Source organism: Triticum urartu, chromosome 5A (assembly GCF_056163025.1).
Source record: "Triticum urartu cultivar PI428250 chromosome 5A, HENAU_Tu73, whole genome shotgun sequence".
NCBI classification, from domain to species: Eukaryota; Viridiplantae; Streptophyta; class Magnoliopsida; order Poales; family Poaceae; genus Triticum; species Triticum urartu.
The window spans coordinates 16,031,796-16,047,251 of NC_141877.1; positions in this window are offsets into that span (position 1 = coordinate 16,031,796).

Genomic DNA, 15,456 nt, shown 5'->3' on the forward strand with positions numbered 1-15,456 from the left:
TGTTCTTGTGGTGCCTGCACCGACTAGAGAGGAAGTTAATGATGATGATCAAGGTACTTCGGATCAAGCTCCTACTGAACTTCATAGGTCCACAAGGACACGTTCCGCACCAGAGTGGTATGGAAACCCTGTCTTGGAAATCATGTTGTTAGACAACGGTGAACCTTCGAACTATGAAGAAGCAATGGTGGGCCCAGATTCCGACAAATGGCTAGAAGCCATGAAATCCGAGATAGGATGCATGTATGAAAATGAAGTATGGACTTTGACTGACTTGCCTAATGATCGGCGAGCCATAGAAAATAAATGGATCTTTAAGAAGAAGACAGACGCGGATGGTAATGTGACCATCTATAAGGCTCGACTTGTCACTAAGGGTTATCGACAAGTTCAAGGGGTTGACTACGATGAGACTTTCTCACCCGTAGCGAAGCTGAAGTCCGTCCGAATCATGTTAGCAATTGCCGCATTCTATTATTATGAGATATGGCAAATGGACGTCAAAACGGCATTCCTTAATGGCTTTCTTAAGGAAGAATTGTATATGATGCAGCCGGAAGGTTTTGTCGATCATAAGAATGCTAACAAGGTGTGCAAGCTCCAACGCTCAATCTATGGGCTGGTGCAAGCATCTCGGAGTTGGAACATTCGATTCGATGAGATGATCAAAGCGTTTGGGTTTACATAGACTTATGGAGAAGCATGTGTTTACAAGAAAGTGAGTGGGAGCTCCGTAGCATTTCTCATACTATATGTGGATGACATACTGTTGATGGGAAATGATATAGAATTCTTGGAAAGCATAAAGGCCTACTTGAACAAGTGTTTTTCAATGAAGGACCTTAGAGAAGCTGCTTATATATTAGGCATCAAGATCTATAGAGATAGATCGAGACGCCTCATTGGTCTTTCACAAAGTACGTACCTTGACAAGATATTGAAGAAGTTCAATATGGATCAGTCCAAGAAGGGGTTCTTGCCTATATTGCAAGGTGTGCAATTGAGCACAGCTCAATGCCCGGCCACGGCAAAAGATAGAGAAAAGATGAGTGTCGTCCCCTATGCCTCGGCCATAGGGTCTATTATGTATGCCATGCTGTGTACCAGACCTGATGTAAACCTTGTCGTAAGTTTGGTAGGAAGGTACCAAAGTAATTCCGGCATGGAACACTGGACAGCGGTCAAGAATATCCTGAAGTACCTGAAGAGGACTAAAGATATGTTTCTCGTTTATGGAGGTGATGAAGAGCTCGTTGTAAAGGGTTACGTCGATGCGAGCTTCGACACAGATCTGGATGACTTTAAGTCACAAACCGGATACGTGTATATTTTTGAATGGTGGGGCAGTAAGCTGGTGCAGTTGCAAGCAAGGCATTGTGGCGGGATCTACATGTGAAGCGGAATACATGGCGGCCTCGGAGGCAGCACAAGAAGCAATCTGGGTGAAGGAGTTCATTACCGACCTAGGAGTCATTCCTAATGCGTCGGGCCCGATGACTCTCTTCTGTGACTACACTGGAGCTATTGCCCTTGCCAAGGAGCCCAGGTTTCATAGGAAGACTAGGCATATCAAGCGTCGCTTCAGCTCCATTCGTGAAAGTGTTAAAAATGGAGACATAGATATTTGAAAAGTACATACGGACCTGAATGTAGCAGATCCGTTGACTAAACCTCTCCCTAGAGCAAAACATGATCAACACCAGAACTCTATGGGTGTTCGATTCATCACAATGTAACTAGATGATTGACTCTAGTGCAAGTGGGAGACCATTGGAAATATGCCCTAGAGGCAATAATAAAATGATTATTATATTTCCTTGTTCATGATAATTGTCTATTATTCAGGCTATAATTGTGTTATCCAGAAATCGTAATACATGTGTGAATACATAGACCACAACACGTCCCTAGTGAGCCTCTAGTTGACTAGCTCATTGTTCAACAGATAGTCATGGTTTCCTGATTATGGACATTGGATGTCATTGATAACGGGATCACATCATTAGGAGAATGATGTGATGGACAAGACCCAATGCTAAGCATAGCACAAAGATCGTGTAGTTCGTTTGCTAGAGCTTTTCCAATGTCAAGTATCATTTCCTTAGACCATGAGATTGTGCAACTCCGGATACCGTAGGAGTGCTTTGGGTGTGCCAAACGTCACAACGTAACTGGGTGACTATAAAGGTGCACTACGGGTATCTCCAAAAGTGTTTATTGGGTTGGCACGAATCGAGACTGGGATTTGTCACTCCGTATGACGGAGAGGTATCTCTGGGCCCACTCGGTAATGCATCATCATAATGAGCTCAATGTGACCAAGTGGTTGGTCATGGGATCATGCATTACGGTACGAGTAAAGTGACTTGCCGGTAACGAGATTGAATGAGGTATTGGGATACCGACGATCGAATCTCGGGCAAGTAACGTACCGATTGACAAAGGGAATTGTATACGGGATTGATTGAATCCTCGACATTGTGGTTCATCTGATGAGATCATCGTGGGACATGTGGGAGCCAACATGGGAATCCAGATCCCGCTGTTGGTTATTGACCAGAGAGTCGTCTCGGTCATGTCTGCATGTCTCCCAAACCCGTAGGGTCTACACACTTAAGGTTCGCTGACGCTAGGGTTGTTGAGATATTAGTATGCGGTAACCCGAAAGTTGTTCGGAGTCCCGGATGCGATCCCGTACGTCACGAGGAGTTCCGGAATGGTCCTGGGGTGAAGAATTCTATAGAGGAAGTCCAGTTTCGGCCACCGGGAAAGTTTCGGGGGTCACCGGTATTGTACCGGGACGACCGGAAGGGTCCCAGGGGTCCACCAGGTGGGGTCACCTATCCCGGAGGGCCCCATGGGCTGAAGTGGGAGGGGAACCAGCCCCTGGTGGGCTGGTGCGCCCTCCTTGGGCCTCCCCCTGCGCCTAGGGTTGGAAACCCTAGGGGTGGGGGCGCCCCACTTGGCTTGGGGGGCAAGCCACCCCCTTGGCCGCCGCCCCCCCTTGGAGATGGGATCTCCTAGGGCCGGCGCCCCCCTTAGGGCCCCTATATAAATAGGGGGGAGGGAGGACTGTGCACCCTGGCCCCTGACGCCTCCCTCTACCCTTGTTGGTGTCAAAACCGGTGGATCTCGGGTAGGGGGTCCCGAACTGTGCGTCTAGGATCGATGGTAACAGGAGGCAGGGGACACGATGTTTACCCAGGTTCGGGCCCTCTTGATGGAGGTAATACCCTACGTCCTGCTTGATTGATATTGATAATATGAGTATTAGAAGAGTTGATCTACCATGAGATCATAGAGGCTAAAACCCTAGAAGCTAGCCTATGGTATGATTGTTGTATATGATCTATCGACTAGCCTGGCCTCGGTTTATATAATGCACCAGAGGCCTAGGATAACAAGAGTCCTAGCCGAATACGCCGGTGGGGAGGAGTCCTTGTCTTGATTGCCAAGTGTTGTGGAATCTTCCTTGTATGCGGCAGCTGTCCGAACTGGCCCATGAGTATACGGCCATGGGGGTCCTCGGCCCAATCTAACAGATTGGGAGATGACGTGGTGAGTACCCCCTAGTCCAGGACACCGTCAGTAGCCCCCTGAACCGGTCTTCAAGTTAGGGACGCTCCTCGATTCTTCCGAACTGTTCTTCATCTTCGGTCGCCGGTCTTGAAAACTGGTTTAACAAATCTTCTCATCTTCGATCTTGAGGATCGCTGAAATGCATTCGACGAGTTTACATGTCGGGTATCCGAGGAGCCCCTTTAAGTTTCCGGCCTTTATCAATGCCTTGTTATTTTTATGCAACACCTCGGGTTTGAAGTTGTTCCCGGGAGGCAGTGTCCTCTTGAGTCCGAGGTCCAACGCCGGACTGCATTCGAGGTATCTTTTGCAGCCGAGCACCAACACTGGACCGCTTCCCAGCTCTAATGCCGGAATGTATCCGACCTCCAACGCCGGACTATGTATCCGTGCTCCAACGCCGGACTGTATCCGAGCTCCAACGCCGGATTGTATCCGAGGTGTCGTAAATCACCTTGTTTCAAAGAAGTTTGAAGGAGTTTAGCCGAGCTTAATGCCTGAAATGCCCTCTATGGAGCCAGCCACTAGCGCCCGAGCTTTATGCCAAACTGCTTCCGAGGTGGTGCACCACCCCGAATGTGGGCCGATTTTTGTCAATATTTTTGGTTGGTGCAATTTATTCTCTGCCGAGATATATAGCTAGTAGCCCTCAAGGTGGGTATCGGTCTAAAACCCGAGATGCACATGAAGGATGACATAAGACCGCTGATCCCAGTAGCCGCTGAGACTCAGGTTGATTTGCAAAGTCGGCCTAAGGATCAAGTCCTAGCTCGGCAGAATACTTCGGGACACTAAAAGCGGTGTGCTCGGTCCTCGAGACTCAGGTTGGGTGCGGCCGACCAACCTGAGGATCAAAATCTCCTCGGAAACTATATTGCACATAAAATTTTCTGCATTGAACAGGCAATGCAGTAGCCCCCGAGACACTAGTCGGGTGGCAACACCAGATCAGGGGATCGATGTGCCCCTTTAATATTTGTAAATAATAAGCCCGAAGCCCAGTAGCCCCCGAGCCTTAATGCGGGCATGGGTGGCCGAATTAAGGATCGATATCCATAGTAAAATCACAAATTATGTGTAATGACTCTATGTATCCAGGTACTTTACATCATTAATGCTCGGATCCGCATTGTACAAAACTTTGTTGACCGACCATCGGCTTCCACCTCTTCGCCCAGTAGCTGAGGAGTGTTTGTCCTACTTTGTAAATCCTTTATGAGGGCAAAGATTTACGACAAACAAGGCAATCTGGCCACACGGTTTTATAAACAAAGGTACGCAGAGAGATATGTTATATTATTGTTTAATAGAAGAAATGTCTTCCAAATAAAATAGTCCCGCTATCGGTTCCTTTCTTTGGGTTGTCATGCTAAGCATGATCATGAAACCTCAGCTCCAATGTAAGAGCAAAATATCGAGGATTTAGTTTGGGAGGCTAGTTAATAGCCCCCGGTAGTGTTCGGCGACAGTCGAGGTCAAGCCGTAAACACTTCGGCCATTGTTATGAATGGCCCGTCATTTAACACCGTCATCAGATCGCTGACCAGTTTACGCTTATTGTGATAGTCAGTTTTCGGCTTTCTCCACTGAGGTGCTTAACCATGTGAGATGGAAGCACAATCGCAGTGGTTCTCCATTTGCACACCTAGCCGAACAAAGCGGAACGTAGGAGGCAAGCGCAGGAGCCAGGCAACCCAACTATTGACCGAAGACACAATTCAAAACCGATGCATATATAGCAATATTCGAGAATGTTTTTGCCGAATCTCTAAAGGTGTCCGGCGTTGCACTGCAAGACTTGTGCTGAAAACACACAAATAATTTAAAAGTGCCATAAGCTTAGAAAACCAAAAAACGTTAGTAAAAACTTGACGTCCGAACAAGATCAAGTGTTCGGTGCCAATCCGAAAATTGGCCTTAGCAAAAGAAGTGCTTCTGTCATGCTTTAACATGATACATCCTATCTCAAGACTTCAAGCGGGTCAGCCTACGGCTTCGACCTCCTAACCCGAGGGTGGAGTACTTCTCATTAGGCCAGTTTAGCAAACTAAACTCTAGCGGCTTTGAGAGAGAAATTAGGCTCCCCGGCTAGTGACCACACGCTCGTGTCGGAAAAAGGAGTGATAGATAATAATAATAATAATAATAATAATAATAATAATAAAACTTTGCAACGACTAAGAAGAAGAACACTTATCATAAAATGGCTCATATAAATTTAAGCGCCCCCAAGTGACTTGGGTAAAAGAATGATTTCATGTACCGAAGTACTTATATCATATCTATGTTCAACCGAACTTTAAACGCGTCTTAACCGACCGTCGGCTTCTCCCTCTTCGGTCAAGGACCGAAAAGTGTTATGTACTCCATCTGTCGAGAATATCGATGGTGTTTCCAATAACCAGGCAATCAAGCCATAAGGCTGTAACAGACAAAGCGCGCTCAGGGAACTTATGCTATATTACTGCGAAGTGTAAGAAGCATCTTCGAAGAAAATAGTACCCCCACCGATACCTTTCTTCGGTGCTCATTGTTATTATGAGACTTGTGCAATAGATTTTTTGTACTCATGAGTTCCGTTGTGTGCCGACCATCATTGAAAACTATAAGAGCGCTAGCTTTCGGCTTCACCTAGTCTAAGGTCCGGCTCGAGTGACCCGATCGTGACAATCACAGAGGTGCTCCCTTTACTCCATAGCCGAACAATCGGGAACGTAGGGGTAAGCACAGAAGCGAGGCAACCCAGCTTGCAAATCGCTTAAGTCAATATGGTGCATATTGTGGCGTAATACACGAACAAGGAACGAAGCCGTACAAGTATAATCATATGCAAGAGGAAAAGCTTCATGAAGGAAGCCCCCAAATGAATTGGGTATTTGAATTTATGCGTCACAAACAAAGTTTGGACAAGGAAATTTTTTACAAGCAACTTTTTTCCAAAAAAGTATAATGCTTGGTCGAACCGAACACAAGTTAGAAATTAAAGCTTTGAGCATGAAAGCGACTTAACTGGTTAATGTGTTCGGTATTGATGACGCGGTCCGAGCTTGATGCGGGGCAAGGTTCCATCCCCCAAGCCGGTCCCGAGGTGGCGGCGCGGAGAGCTCGACACGCCGAAGTGGTGACATAGCACGGTCAATGCAGACCGGCAAAGTGACGCCGAAGTCCCCGGATCATTTTCTTGTGCACAAAAAATAGTGCAAACCAGAGATAATAGTAATAATGATAATTTAAAAAATCGTTGCATAATAAATAATTTATGCAAAGTGAGTAATAAAAGAAATATGGCCTGGCGCCGAAGTCAATGTCGATGCAGGGCGTCGGCGTGATGCGGTAAAGGTGTGGCAAAGCCTGAATTCGCAGGTCGGTCCGAGCTCCGGATGCGGCGTTCGCCGGACTATGTACGGAAACTGACCGAACCACCATGCAACTGTCGTTAATGCGGCAACCATTTGATAGACCTGTGTACATATGATGGACAAACCAGAGTAATAATTCCTTGGGAAAAATGAACCCAAACAAGCAAAAAATACTGGGATTAATAGCACCTGGTTTATTTGTTGTATCAATTCGAAGGAAGGTGATTCCCAAATTTGGGACTCGATCCGCACACCCATTGCCTGATGGGCGATAAAAGGACGGCATTGCAATGCTGGCGAAGGTTGGCTCGCCAAGGCAAAGCCCTCGGCCCAGCTAACGTGACGGAGCTGGTCGGCTAGTGACGCTGAAGTGTCCGGAGTAGGTTGATGAAGAGATGGCGAAGGCCCCGGTCCAGCCGAGATGTCGAAGCCTCGATGTCAGCCGATGAGTCGAAGTAGGTCGGCGTGATGGACACCAGCTTGAAGAAGCAATAGTGCGGCCCTGCCGATGCAGGTCCTGACGTGGTCGATGCCGGCTTGATGAAGCGACCGTACGGCGATGCCGGTATGCCCGCTCTGTGTAATCCGTGGGGCGCGATGTTGGTGATGATTTATCCTTCGCGATGCCGGACTCTTGTTCTGCTTGCCGAGATAATAATCCGAAGAAATTGAGCTCGGCTCAACAAAGTGACGACATGTCTAGCACAGGTCGGCAGCCGTGGAGCAATACTGCCGGACTGGTTTGACACCAGCGTGATGGTGAATATTACCTCGGAGGAGGCTTTAAAATTTTATGAGTACGTGTTTAAAAACAACGCACAATAACATAGAAGAAAATTCCTTAAAAACGGTTGTCCAATATCACGTTCATAAAGAAACATGAATTCGGGTCGGATCCGTATTCGCGCAGAAAACAGATTCTAAAATTGGTCCACTCATCGGAAGGTTCCCGGAGTTTGAACCGTCGGATCGAGCTGAAATTTGGAGGGGTGGTAGATACGGGAATTCTGCAGTAGATGAACGGTTGGATCTTCCAAAGGACCTCCGAGCTAGGCTCTGGAGACCACGCCCTAAACTCGTCCAGATTCTCGTGCAGATTTGACAGGGCTCCGGTATATCGTAGATTGTCGGAAATTCCTCCATTGGAACTCGACGAAATTTTGCATGGCTGTTGTAGATGTAATTCCGCACTATTCCACAAAAGCAATCGTCAAACCGACGCTCGAGGAGATGGTGACGGCGAATACAAGTTCGCTGTCAATAAAAATAGCACGGCCGCCCGAGGGCAATGTTGACGTTGAGCCCTCGAGCTACATGGATAATTCCTCTATGATCATGATAGAGATCGGAGTTGATGTTGAAGAAGGCCCCTGTCCGATCATGACGATCCGAACACGGGGCGTAGTTCTTGGCTGAACCAAGATGACCAGTCGAGCTGGTGACAAAGATGCCGAAGTCGCAGTTGATCTGCAGGCGAGCCATCGATCCTTTTGCCGATCACAGAGCGGAACTCTCAATGGAAGCACCAATGTCGGTGTCAAAACCGGCGGATCTCGGGTAGGGGGTCCTGAACTGTGCGTCTAGGATCGATGGTAACAGGAGGCAGGGGACACGATGTTTACCCAGGTTCGGGCCCTCTTGATGGAGGTAATACCCTACGTCCTGCTTGATTGATATTGATAATATGAGTATTATAAGAGTTGATCTACCACGAGATCGTAGAGGCTAAAACCCTAGAAGCTAGCCTATGGTATGATTGTTGTATATGATCTATCGACTAGCCTGGCCTCGGTTTATATAATGCACCAGAGGCCTAGGATAACAAGAGTCCTAGCCGAATACGCCGGTGGGGAGGAGTCCTTGTCTTGATTGCCAAGTCTTGTGGAATCTTCCTTGTATGCGGCAGCTGTCCGAACTGGCCCATGAGTATACGGCCATGGGGGTCCTTGGCCCAATCTAACAGATTGGGAGATGACGTGGTGAGTACCCCCTAGTCCAAGACACCGTCACCCCTCATAACACCTCTCCCTGTCGCTGAGCTTGGCGAAGCCCTGCCGAGATCCCCGCTGCATCCACCACCACGCCGTCGTGCTGCTAGATCTCCATAAACCTCTCCTTCCCCCTTGCTGGATCAAGAAGGAGGAGTCGTCTTCCCCAACCGTATGTGTGTTGAATGCGGAGGTGCCGTCCGTTCGGCGCTCGGTCATCGGTGATTTGGATCACGACGAGTACGACTCCATCAACCCCATTCTCTTGAACGCTTCCGCTCGCGATCTACAAGGGTATGTAGATGCACTCCCCTCTCCCTTGTTGCTAGATGACTCCATAGATTGATCTTGGTGATGCGTAGAAAATTTTAAAATTCTGCTACGTTCCCCAACAAAGAAGCCATCTAGATACTAACTATGGACCCGAAGGTCTAAGGTAAACTACTCACACTTCATCGGAGAGGCCTTGGAGATGATGTAGAGGCCCTTCATGGTGGATTCCCCTTCAGGCGGAGCTCCAAAACAGGTCCCAGGATGGGATCTCGTGGATACAGAAAGTTGCGGCGGTGAAATTAGGTTTTTGGCTCCGTATCTGATCGTTCGGCGGTACGTAGGTATATATAGGAGGAAGGAGTACGTCGGTGGAGCAATGGGGGGCCCATGAGGCAGGGGGCGCGCCCTAGGGGGGAGGGCGCGCCCCCTACCATCGTGGCCACCTCCTTTCTTTCTTGAAGGGGGTTCCAAGTCTCCTGGATCATGTTCGGTGAGAAAATCACGTTCCCGAAGGTTTCATTCTGTTTGGACTCCGTTTGATATTTCGTTTCTTCGAAACACTGAAATAGGCAAAAAACAGAAATTCTGGGCTGGGCCTCCGGTTAATAGGTTAGTCCCAAAAGTAATATAAAAGTGGAAAATAAAGCCCAATATGGTCCAAAACAGTAGATAATATAGCATGGAGCAATCAAAAATTATAGATACATTGGAGACGTATCACCTTCCCCTGCACCAAAAGCTTCGCGAGTGAAGCCTCTGGCCACTGCTCGTCCTGCACCCAATGTGCAGTCCGAAGATCTCTCACGCATCTCCAAGCCTGAGAAAAAGAAGAAGAAGCCCATGCACACCACTGGCCCAGCTCTGACCCCTGTTGTTGTTCTGAGGAATGAAAACGATGCCATTGATCTATCAAGTGACGACGACCTTGTTGATGACGCTCTTGAGCAGCTGATAAAGAGCAAGCAAGAGGCAGAAATCTTCAATGATTTGCCTCTCTTTGACGTGGAAGTATTGAACAACTTCATTGATGAGTGGTTTGACACCCCCAATCTCAGCTTTGACAATCTGCAACTTCCTATTGGCCTGAGCGTATCCTTCCATGGCGCCATTGCTCCTGAGCTGGCTCTTGCTTAGAAAATTGTTGAGCTGAAGCACAAGATCGATTATGAAAAGGCTCAGTTCAAGAAGCATGTGGCCAAGCTCAGCGTAACAGACGTCCAGAACTTCAAGGTCATGCTGCATGAGCTCAAGGAAGCATTTCACAAGAAACGTGATGAAGCCAAAGGTTCTCGTGAGCACATGAAGATTCTCACTGCCAAGTGTGTTCAAGCCTACAATGAAGCTGAGAAGCGCAAGGCACTTGGACATCCTCGCATCGACCCTAAGATGGCTGCCAAGCAGAAGAAGAAGCCATTTGTGGCTTCAGAGCTTCAGAAGACAAGGGCAGTTGAAGCCAAGGCAAGAAAGCGCAAGACCAAGAACACCACTGATGATGCTCCACCCACCAAGAAGCGCAAGACCAAGAAGATTGATCGGGCTGCTCCCACAGAGCCCCTTGTCGTCGAGCCAATATCTGTTGATCGTCCTGAATCTACACAACAAGAACGTCGAATGATCGTTCATGAGCCTGCTTCCCCAGAGGCTCCTGAAGCTGAAGACATTCCAGCTGTTGACACCACCGTAGATGAAGACATTGGTCATCGTGACAATGTTGAAGATGATGAAATCCTTCCTCAGATCGAGCACAATGTGGTATCATCGCCTGTTCTTACGAACAGAAAACTCATCAGCATTGGTCGTCCTTTGACGCCAACTGCTCAGGATGACTCATGGGCTGATCACCCACAAGACTCCCCCCGTCAAGCAGAACCACCTGTTACTTCCCCAACTCAAGTCACCACTCCGGTGATTGAAGATGAAGAATTTGTGGCCCAACCAACTCCATCTCCACAAGCATTGCCAGCGTTTCACAGGCTTCGCAAAGGACCAAGGCCACAGGTCACTCTGTCAAGTGTTCCAGAAGGAGAAGAGCGCCAATCCGTTTCATGCCAAGTCTTTCCTGAAGCCTCTCCAACTATGAACAACCCCGAGACTGAAGCCAATATGGCTGAAGATATTCCGGCTGCATCAGCCGATGACCAAGAAGAACCAAGAGAAGAAGATGCACGTGTTGCTACACCCCCAACCAACCAAGTTGTTCTCGAGGAGAACGTGTGGAGGTTACCAACAATGAGGCTGCCACCAACACCAACACTGAAGCCAATGACGTTGTCATGGCTAAAGCTAATCTGGCGCCTGAAGTCAATGTTGTGCCCGAAGTGATAGCACATGAAGTCAATGCTGCACCTGATGCCAATCAGCAGCCTGAAGCCACTGCCACTGCTCCGGTACCGCCTCCCAGGCCACATACCATTGAGCAAGCATACAACTATGGTCAGCTGGTCACTGTCAGATGGCTTATTCTAGTTCCTCCTCCTGCTGTTGGTCCGCAATTTGACTATCACATCGAGAACAGGCCACAGGTCCAGAAGCCAAAGCCAAGACTGCCCAGGTTTCCAGGTACTGCCACTTCACTAGGGTCCTTCAATGCAAATGGCTTCATTGCGCACAACACTTTCTTTGATAGTGCCAACAACCCCTATTCCAAGCCAAGGATTTCATCAGATCAGTTCTGGAGCTATCAGCAGCGCAGTTATTATTCATGTGTTCTTTATGATCAAGGGCGCATCTTCCCTCATATGCGTCTTGACTGTGAAGCCTATGCTGGATTGCCTTGCCTTGAAGAAGCCCTTGACTGCTTCCGTGATGCTGTACTGCTGAACTTTGTGACTGATGAGGAGCATTGGAATGAAGAGCTCCTGCTTCAATTTTATGCTACCCTCCAAATTCGCGGATACAACAGGGATCCGAAGACTTGGGTCCTTGAGTGGATGACAGGAAATGTCCATCATGAAGCCAAAGTTTTTGACATCATTGAGCTAACCGGCCTACCCACTCCAGGAGAATTATATGAACCTGGTTGTCAGATTCACCGCAATGCATTGGAGAGCAGCTTTCAGAAGCCAGAGCCCAACATGATCCAAATGCTAAGCATGATGAAGCCTCTGCCACGCAACGTTGAATATCCAAGAGAGTTCCTTGTTGAAGACCTAGAGTATCTGCCTCGCACTATCTATCATATCATCCGACGAACTCTATGGCCTGTCAAAGGACATTCTTCTGCAGCGAAGATTGAAGGAGCAATGAAGACTTTAGTCTTTTATATCTTCAATGGCATCAGCTTCAATGCTCAAGATTTTTTTATTAGGCAATTGGCTGCTTCAGGCTCTGATCTCTTTGGACTGAAATTCTACGCTCCATGGGTTATGCGCCTTATCAAGCTTCATTCTGCTGTTAACTATCAACCTTCTGCTCGCAACCATCTGATCTTTTTGCCTGAGGTTGATATGTTAGTTGAAGCCGTATACCCAGAGCCTGCCAAGGAGCCTATTTGTCTTCACAATGCCAATCACCATAGCTTCACACAGCCTATTAAAGGAGTCCAAGCAGTCACTCGTGTTTATCCTTTGGCTGGAAATACACGCTTACCTCACCGTGCTCAAACTGAAGCCACTGAAAGCACTATTGCTCAAAGGCCTCGGAAGCGATCTCATATTCTCAATGACTGAGAACTTCTCATTGCCCTACATCAGAAACAGGATAAGCATCACTTCTGGCTGAAGTGGCAGATGCAAAGCCTCTTGGTGGACGTCAATCGCATTCACAATCTTGCCACCAAGAATGCCTTTGTTACACATGAAACCTGTCGGAGGTCATGGAAGAGTTTGACATTGCTGAGTGCTGAAGCAGATCTTTAAGGCGATGGCTTCAATGAAAGATTCAAGTTTGACCCCACTCCTCCAAGGAATTCTGTCTTGCGTCGAACTCCGTCTCTTGAAGACTCTGATTATTCCTCCTCCGCTGGAACGGTGAATGCCAGAGTTATCGATGATCAAGATGATACTACTTCACCACCTCCAACTTCAGCGCGTATCAACACTGCACCAAGTTCGTCTGCACCGCCAAACCCCGATGCCGACCCTGCATCTTCTCCTACTCCTTCTAGGAACGAGTAGAGGCTCTATGTCCTCAAACCTTTTTGGTCCTTACTGACAAAAGGGGGAGAAGCATATGAGTTCATAGTCTTCAAGCAGGTCCATATGGGCGGTTGCTTTATATTTTTCCTAGTGTTTACAACTCTTGCTTTTGACACATTTGGTTCTTTGAGTTGTAACACTTAAACTTGGTGGTCATCTGCTACTTGTTTGCTATTCTGTGATGCGATGATAAATTCCGCATGTGCGATGATAAATCCCGCATGAAGTCATATTGCAGACGTCCATTTTTCATTATGCATGTCATTATATTTGTTTTATCAAATCATGCATGATGAATTGTCTTCATAAGTTGAAGAGGATCTCCACAAGTACAACCTGCCATGAGCATTTGCATTCCAAAAGCAAATTACTTATATGCACATCTTTAGGGGGAGCCTTTTGCTACTTATGAAGAAAATACCTCTATCCTTTACAATTTCACATACTTTTATCCCCGTTGAAAACTTCAACCAATTTGTCATCAATCACCGAAAAGGGGGAGATTGTAAGTGCATCTAGTGCCACCCCTAGTTGGTTTTGGAGTATTGACGACAAACCTGGTTGAGGGACTAATGTGTTTGTGAGAATTGCATGAAGACATTGAAGGCAATGGAGGTATGTGAAGATATTCACATTGAAGACTATGACAAGAGAAGACATTGCGTGAAGACTATGGAGCGCGAAGACTTAGTTGTTTCATTGTTTCCTTTTCTTCTTTGTTGAGTCATAGGAACCACCGTACTGTTAAGTGGGGTCCAAGTGAACAAAGTCAGAGTGACTGAAGTGATGCTCAACCAAAATCCTATGTCTTCGAGCGAAGACAATGAGAGCAAATCTTATCCAGAGCTGGATGAGTCAGCTTTACTTGTAGCCCAAGTAAAGTTGTCGCGTGTGTTTGAAATCTGACCATTGGAACACGTGTTAGTTCCTTAGTGACCCAGAGTCATTTCAGACAAATCAGGTCGGGTTGCCTAGTGGCTATAAATAGCCCACCCCCTACAGCATAAATTGGTGGCTGCTTAGAGTTAGTACACGGCTTTTGTCGTTTGGGAGAAACCCACCTTCGAAGCTTTTGAGAGAGAGATCCTTGCGAGGACAAAGCCCAAACACCCAGAGCCAAAGAGTGTTAGGCATCACTGAAGTCTTTCTGTCCGCGTGACTTGAAGACTTGTTACACTTGAGGACTGTGAATCCTCCAGCGGGTTAAGCATCGCGTTCTGAGCATCCAAGAGTCATTGTGGATCGCCGGTGAACGAAGTCTATGAAGGTTTGGAAGTCTACCTTGAAGACTTACCAGAGTGATTGGGCGAGGACTGGGTGTCCTTAGCTCAAGGGGAATAAGGTGAAGACGCGGTCTTCTGAGTTAAATCTCAGCCTCCCTAGCCAGACGTACAGTTGTCACAGCAACTGGAACTGGTCGAACAAATCACTGCTTTCACTTCATTGAATACTTGACTATGGCTTGTCTAGTGTAGTCTACCTTCCGCTGCATATCAATAGGATCATTTCTATTGTTTGTCTTCGAAACTCCCATGTTTTGAAGACTTTCCTAAAAATCGCCTATTCACCCCCCCCCCCCTCTAGTCGATATCCAGCTCTTTCACGGACGGAGGAGGCTGGGGTGGAGAGGGTGTTTTGGCGCCCACGGAGTATGAATGAGGATATGGTCTTAAATGCGAGGGAATTTACAAACTTAGCCCCCGTTTAAAATTTCCTACATCACAACAATATTAGTCGGTTGGGATAGGATGGTAAGCTCACATAAACCGAATATTTGCCAACGAGAGTTTGTTTTTGGCGCCCACCATGTATGAATTAGGGAGGGAGTCGGTTTCGGCCGAGGAGACACTGTGTTTTGGCGCCCACCGTGTATGAATCCGGGTGAGAGGCGGTTATGTCACGTTTGAGTGAAACTACAAACCTACCCCTATCGAAACCTATAGAAATCGAGCCGATAGGCTTTGTGTGTAAGGGATAGGCAGTAATTTCCATCTCGAAGATTTTGGTTTCGGGCGGGCGACTTTCCCCACTTCGTTCAAATTTTTGCAGAGAAAGAGTGCATGTTTACCATGCCAACTCAATTCGAATCCAGTTTGTATTCTATTTTTGTTCGGGTAGGAT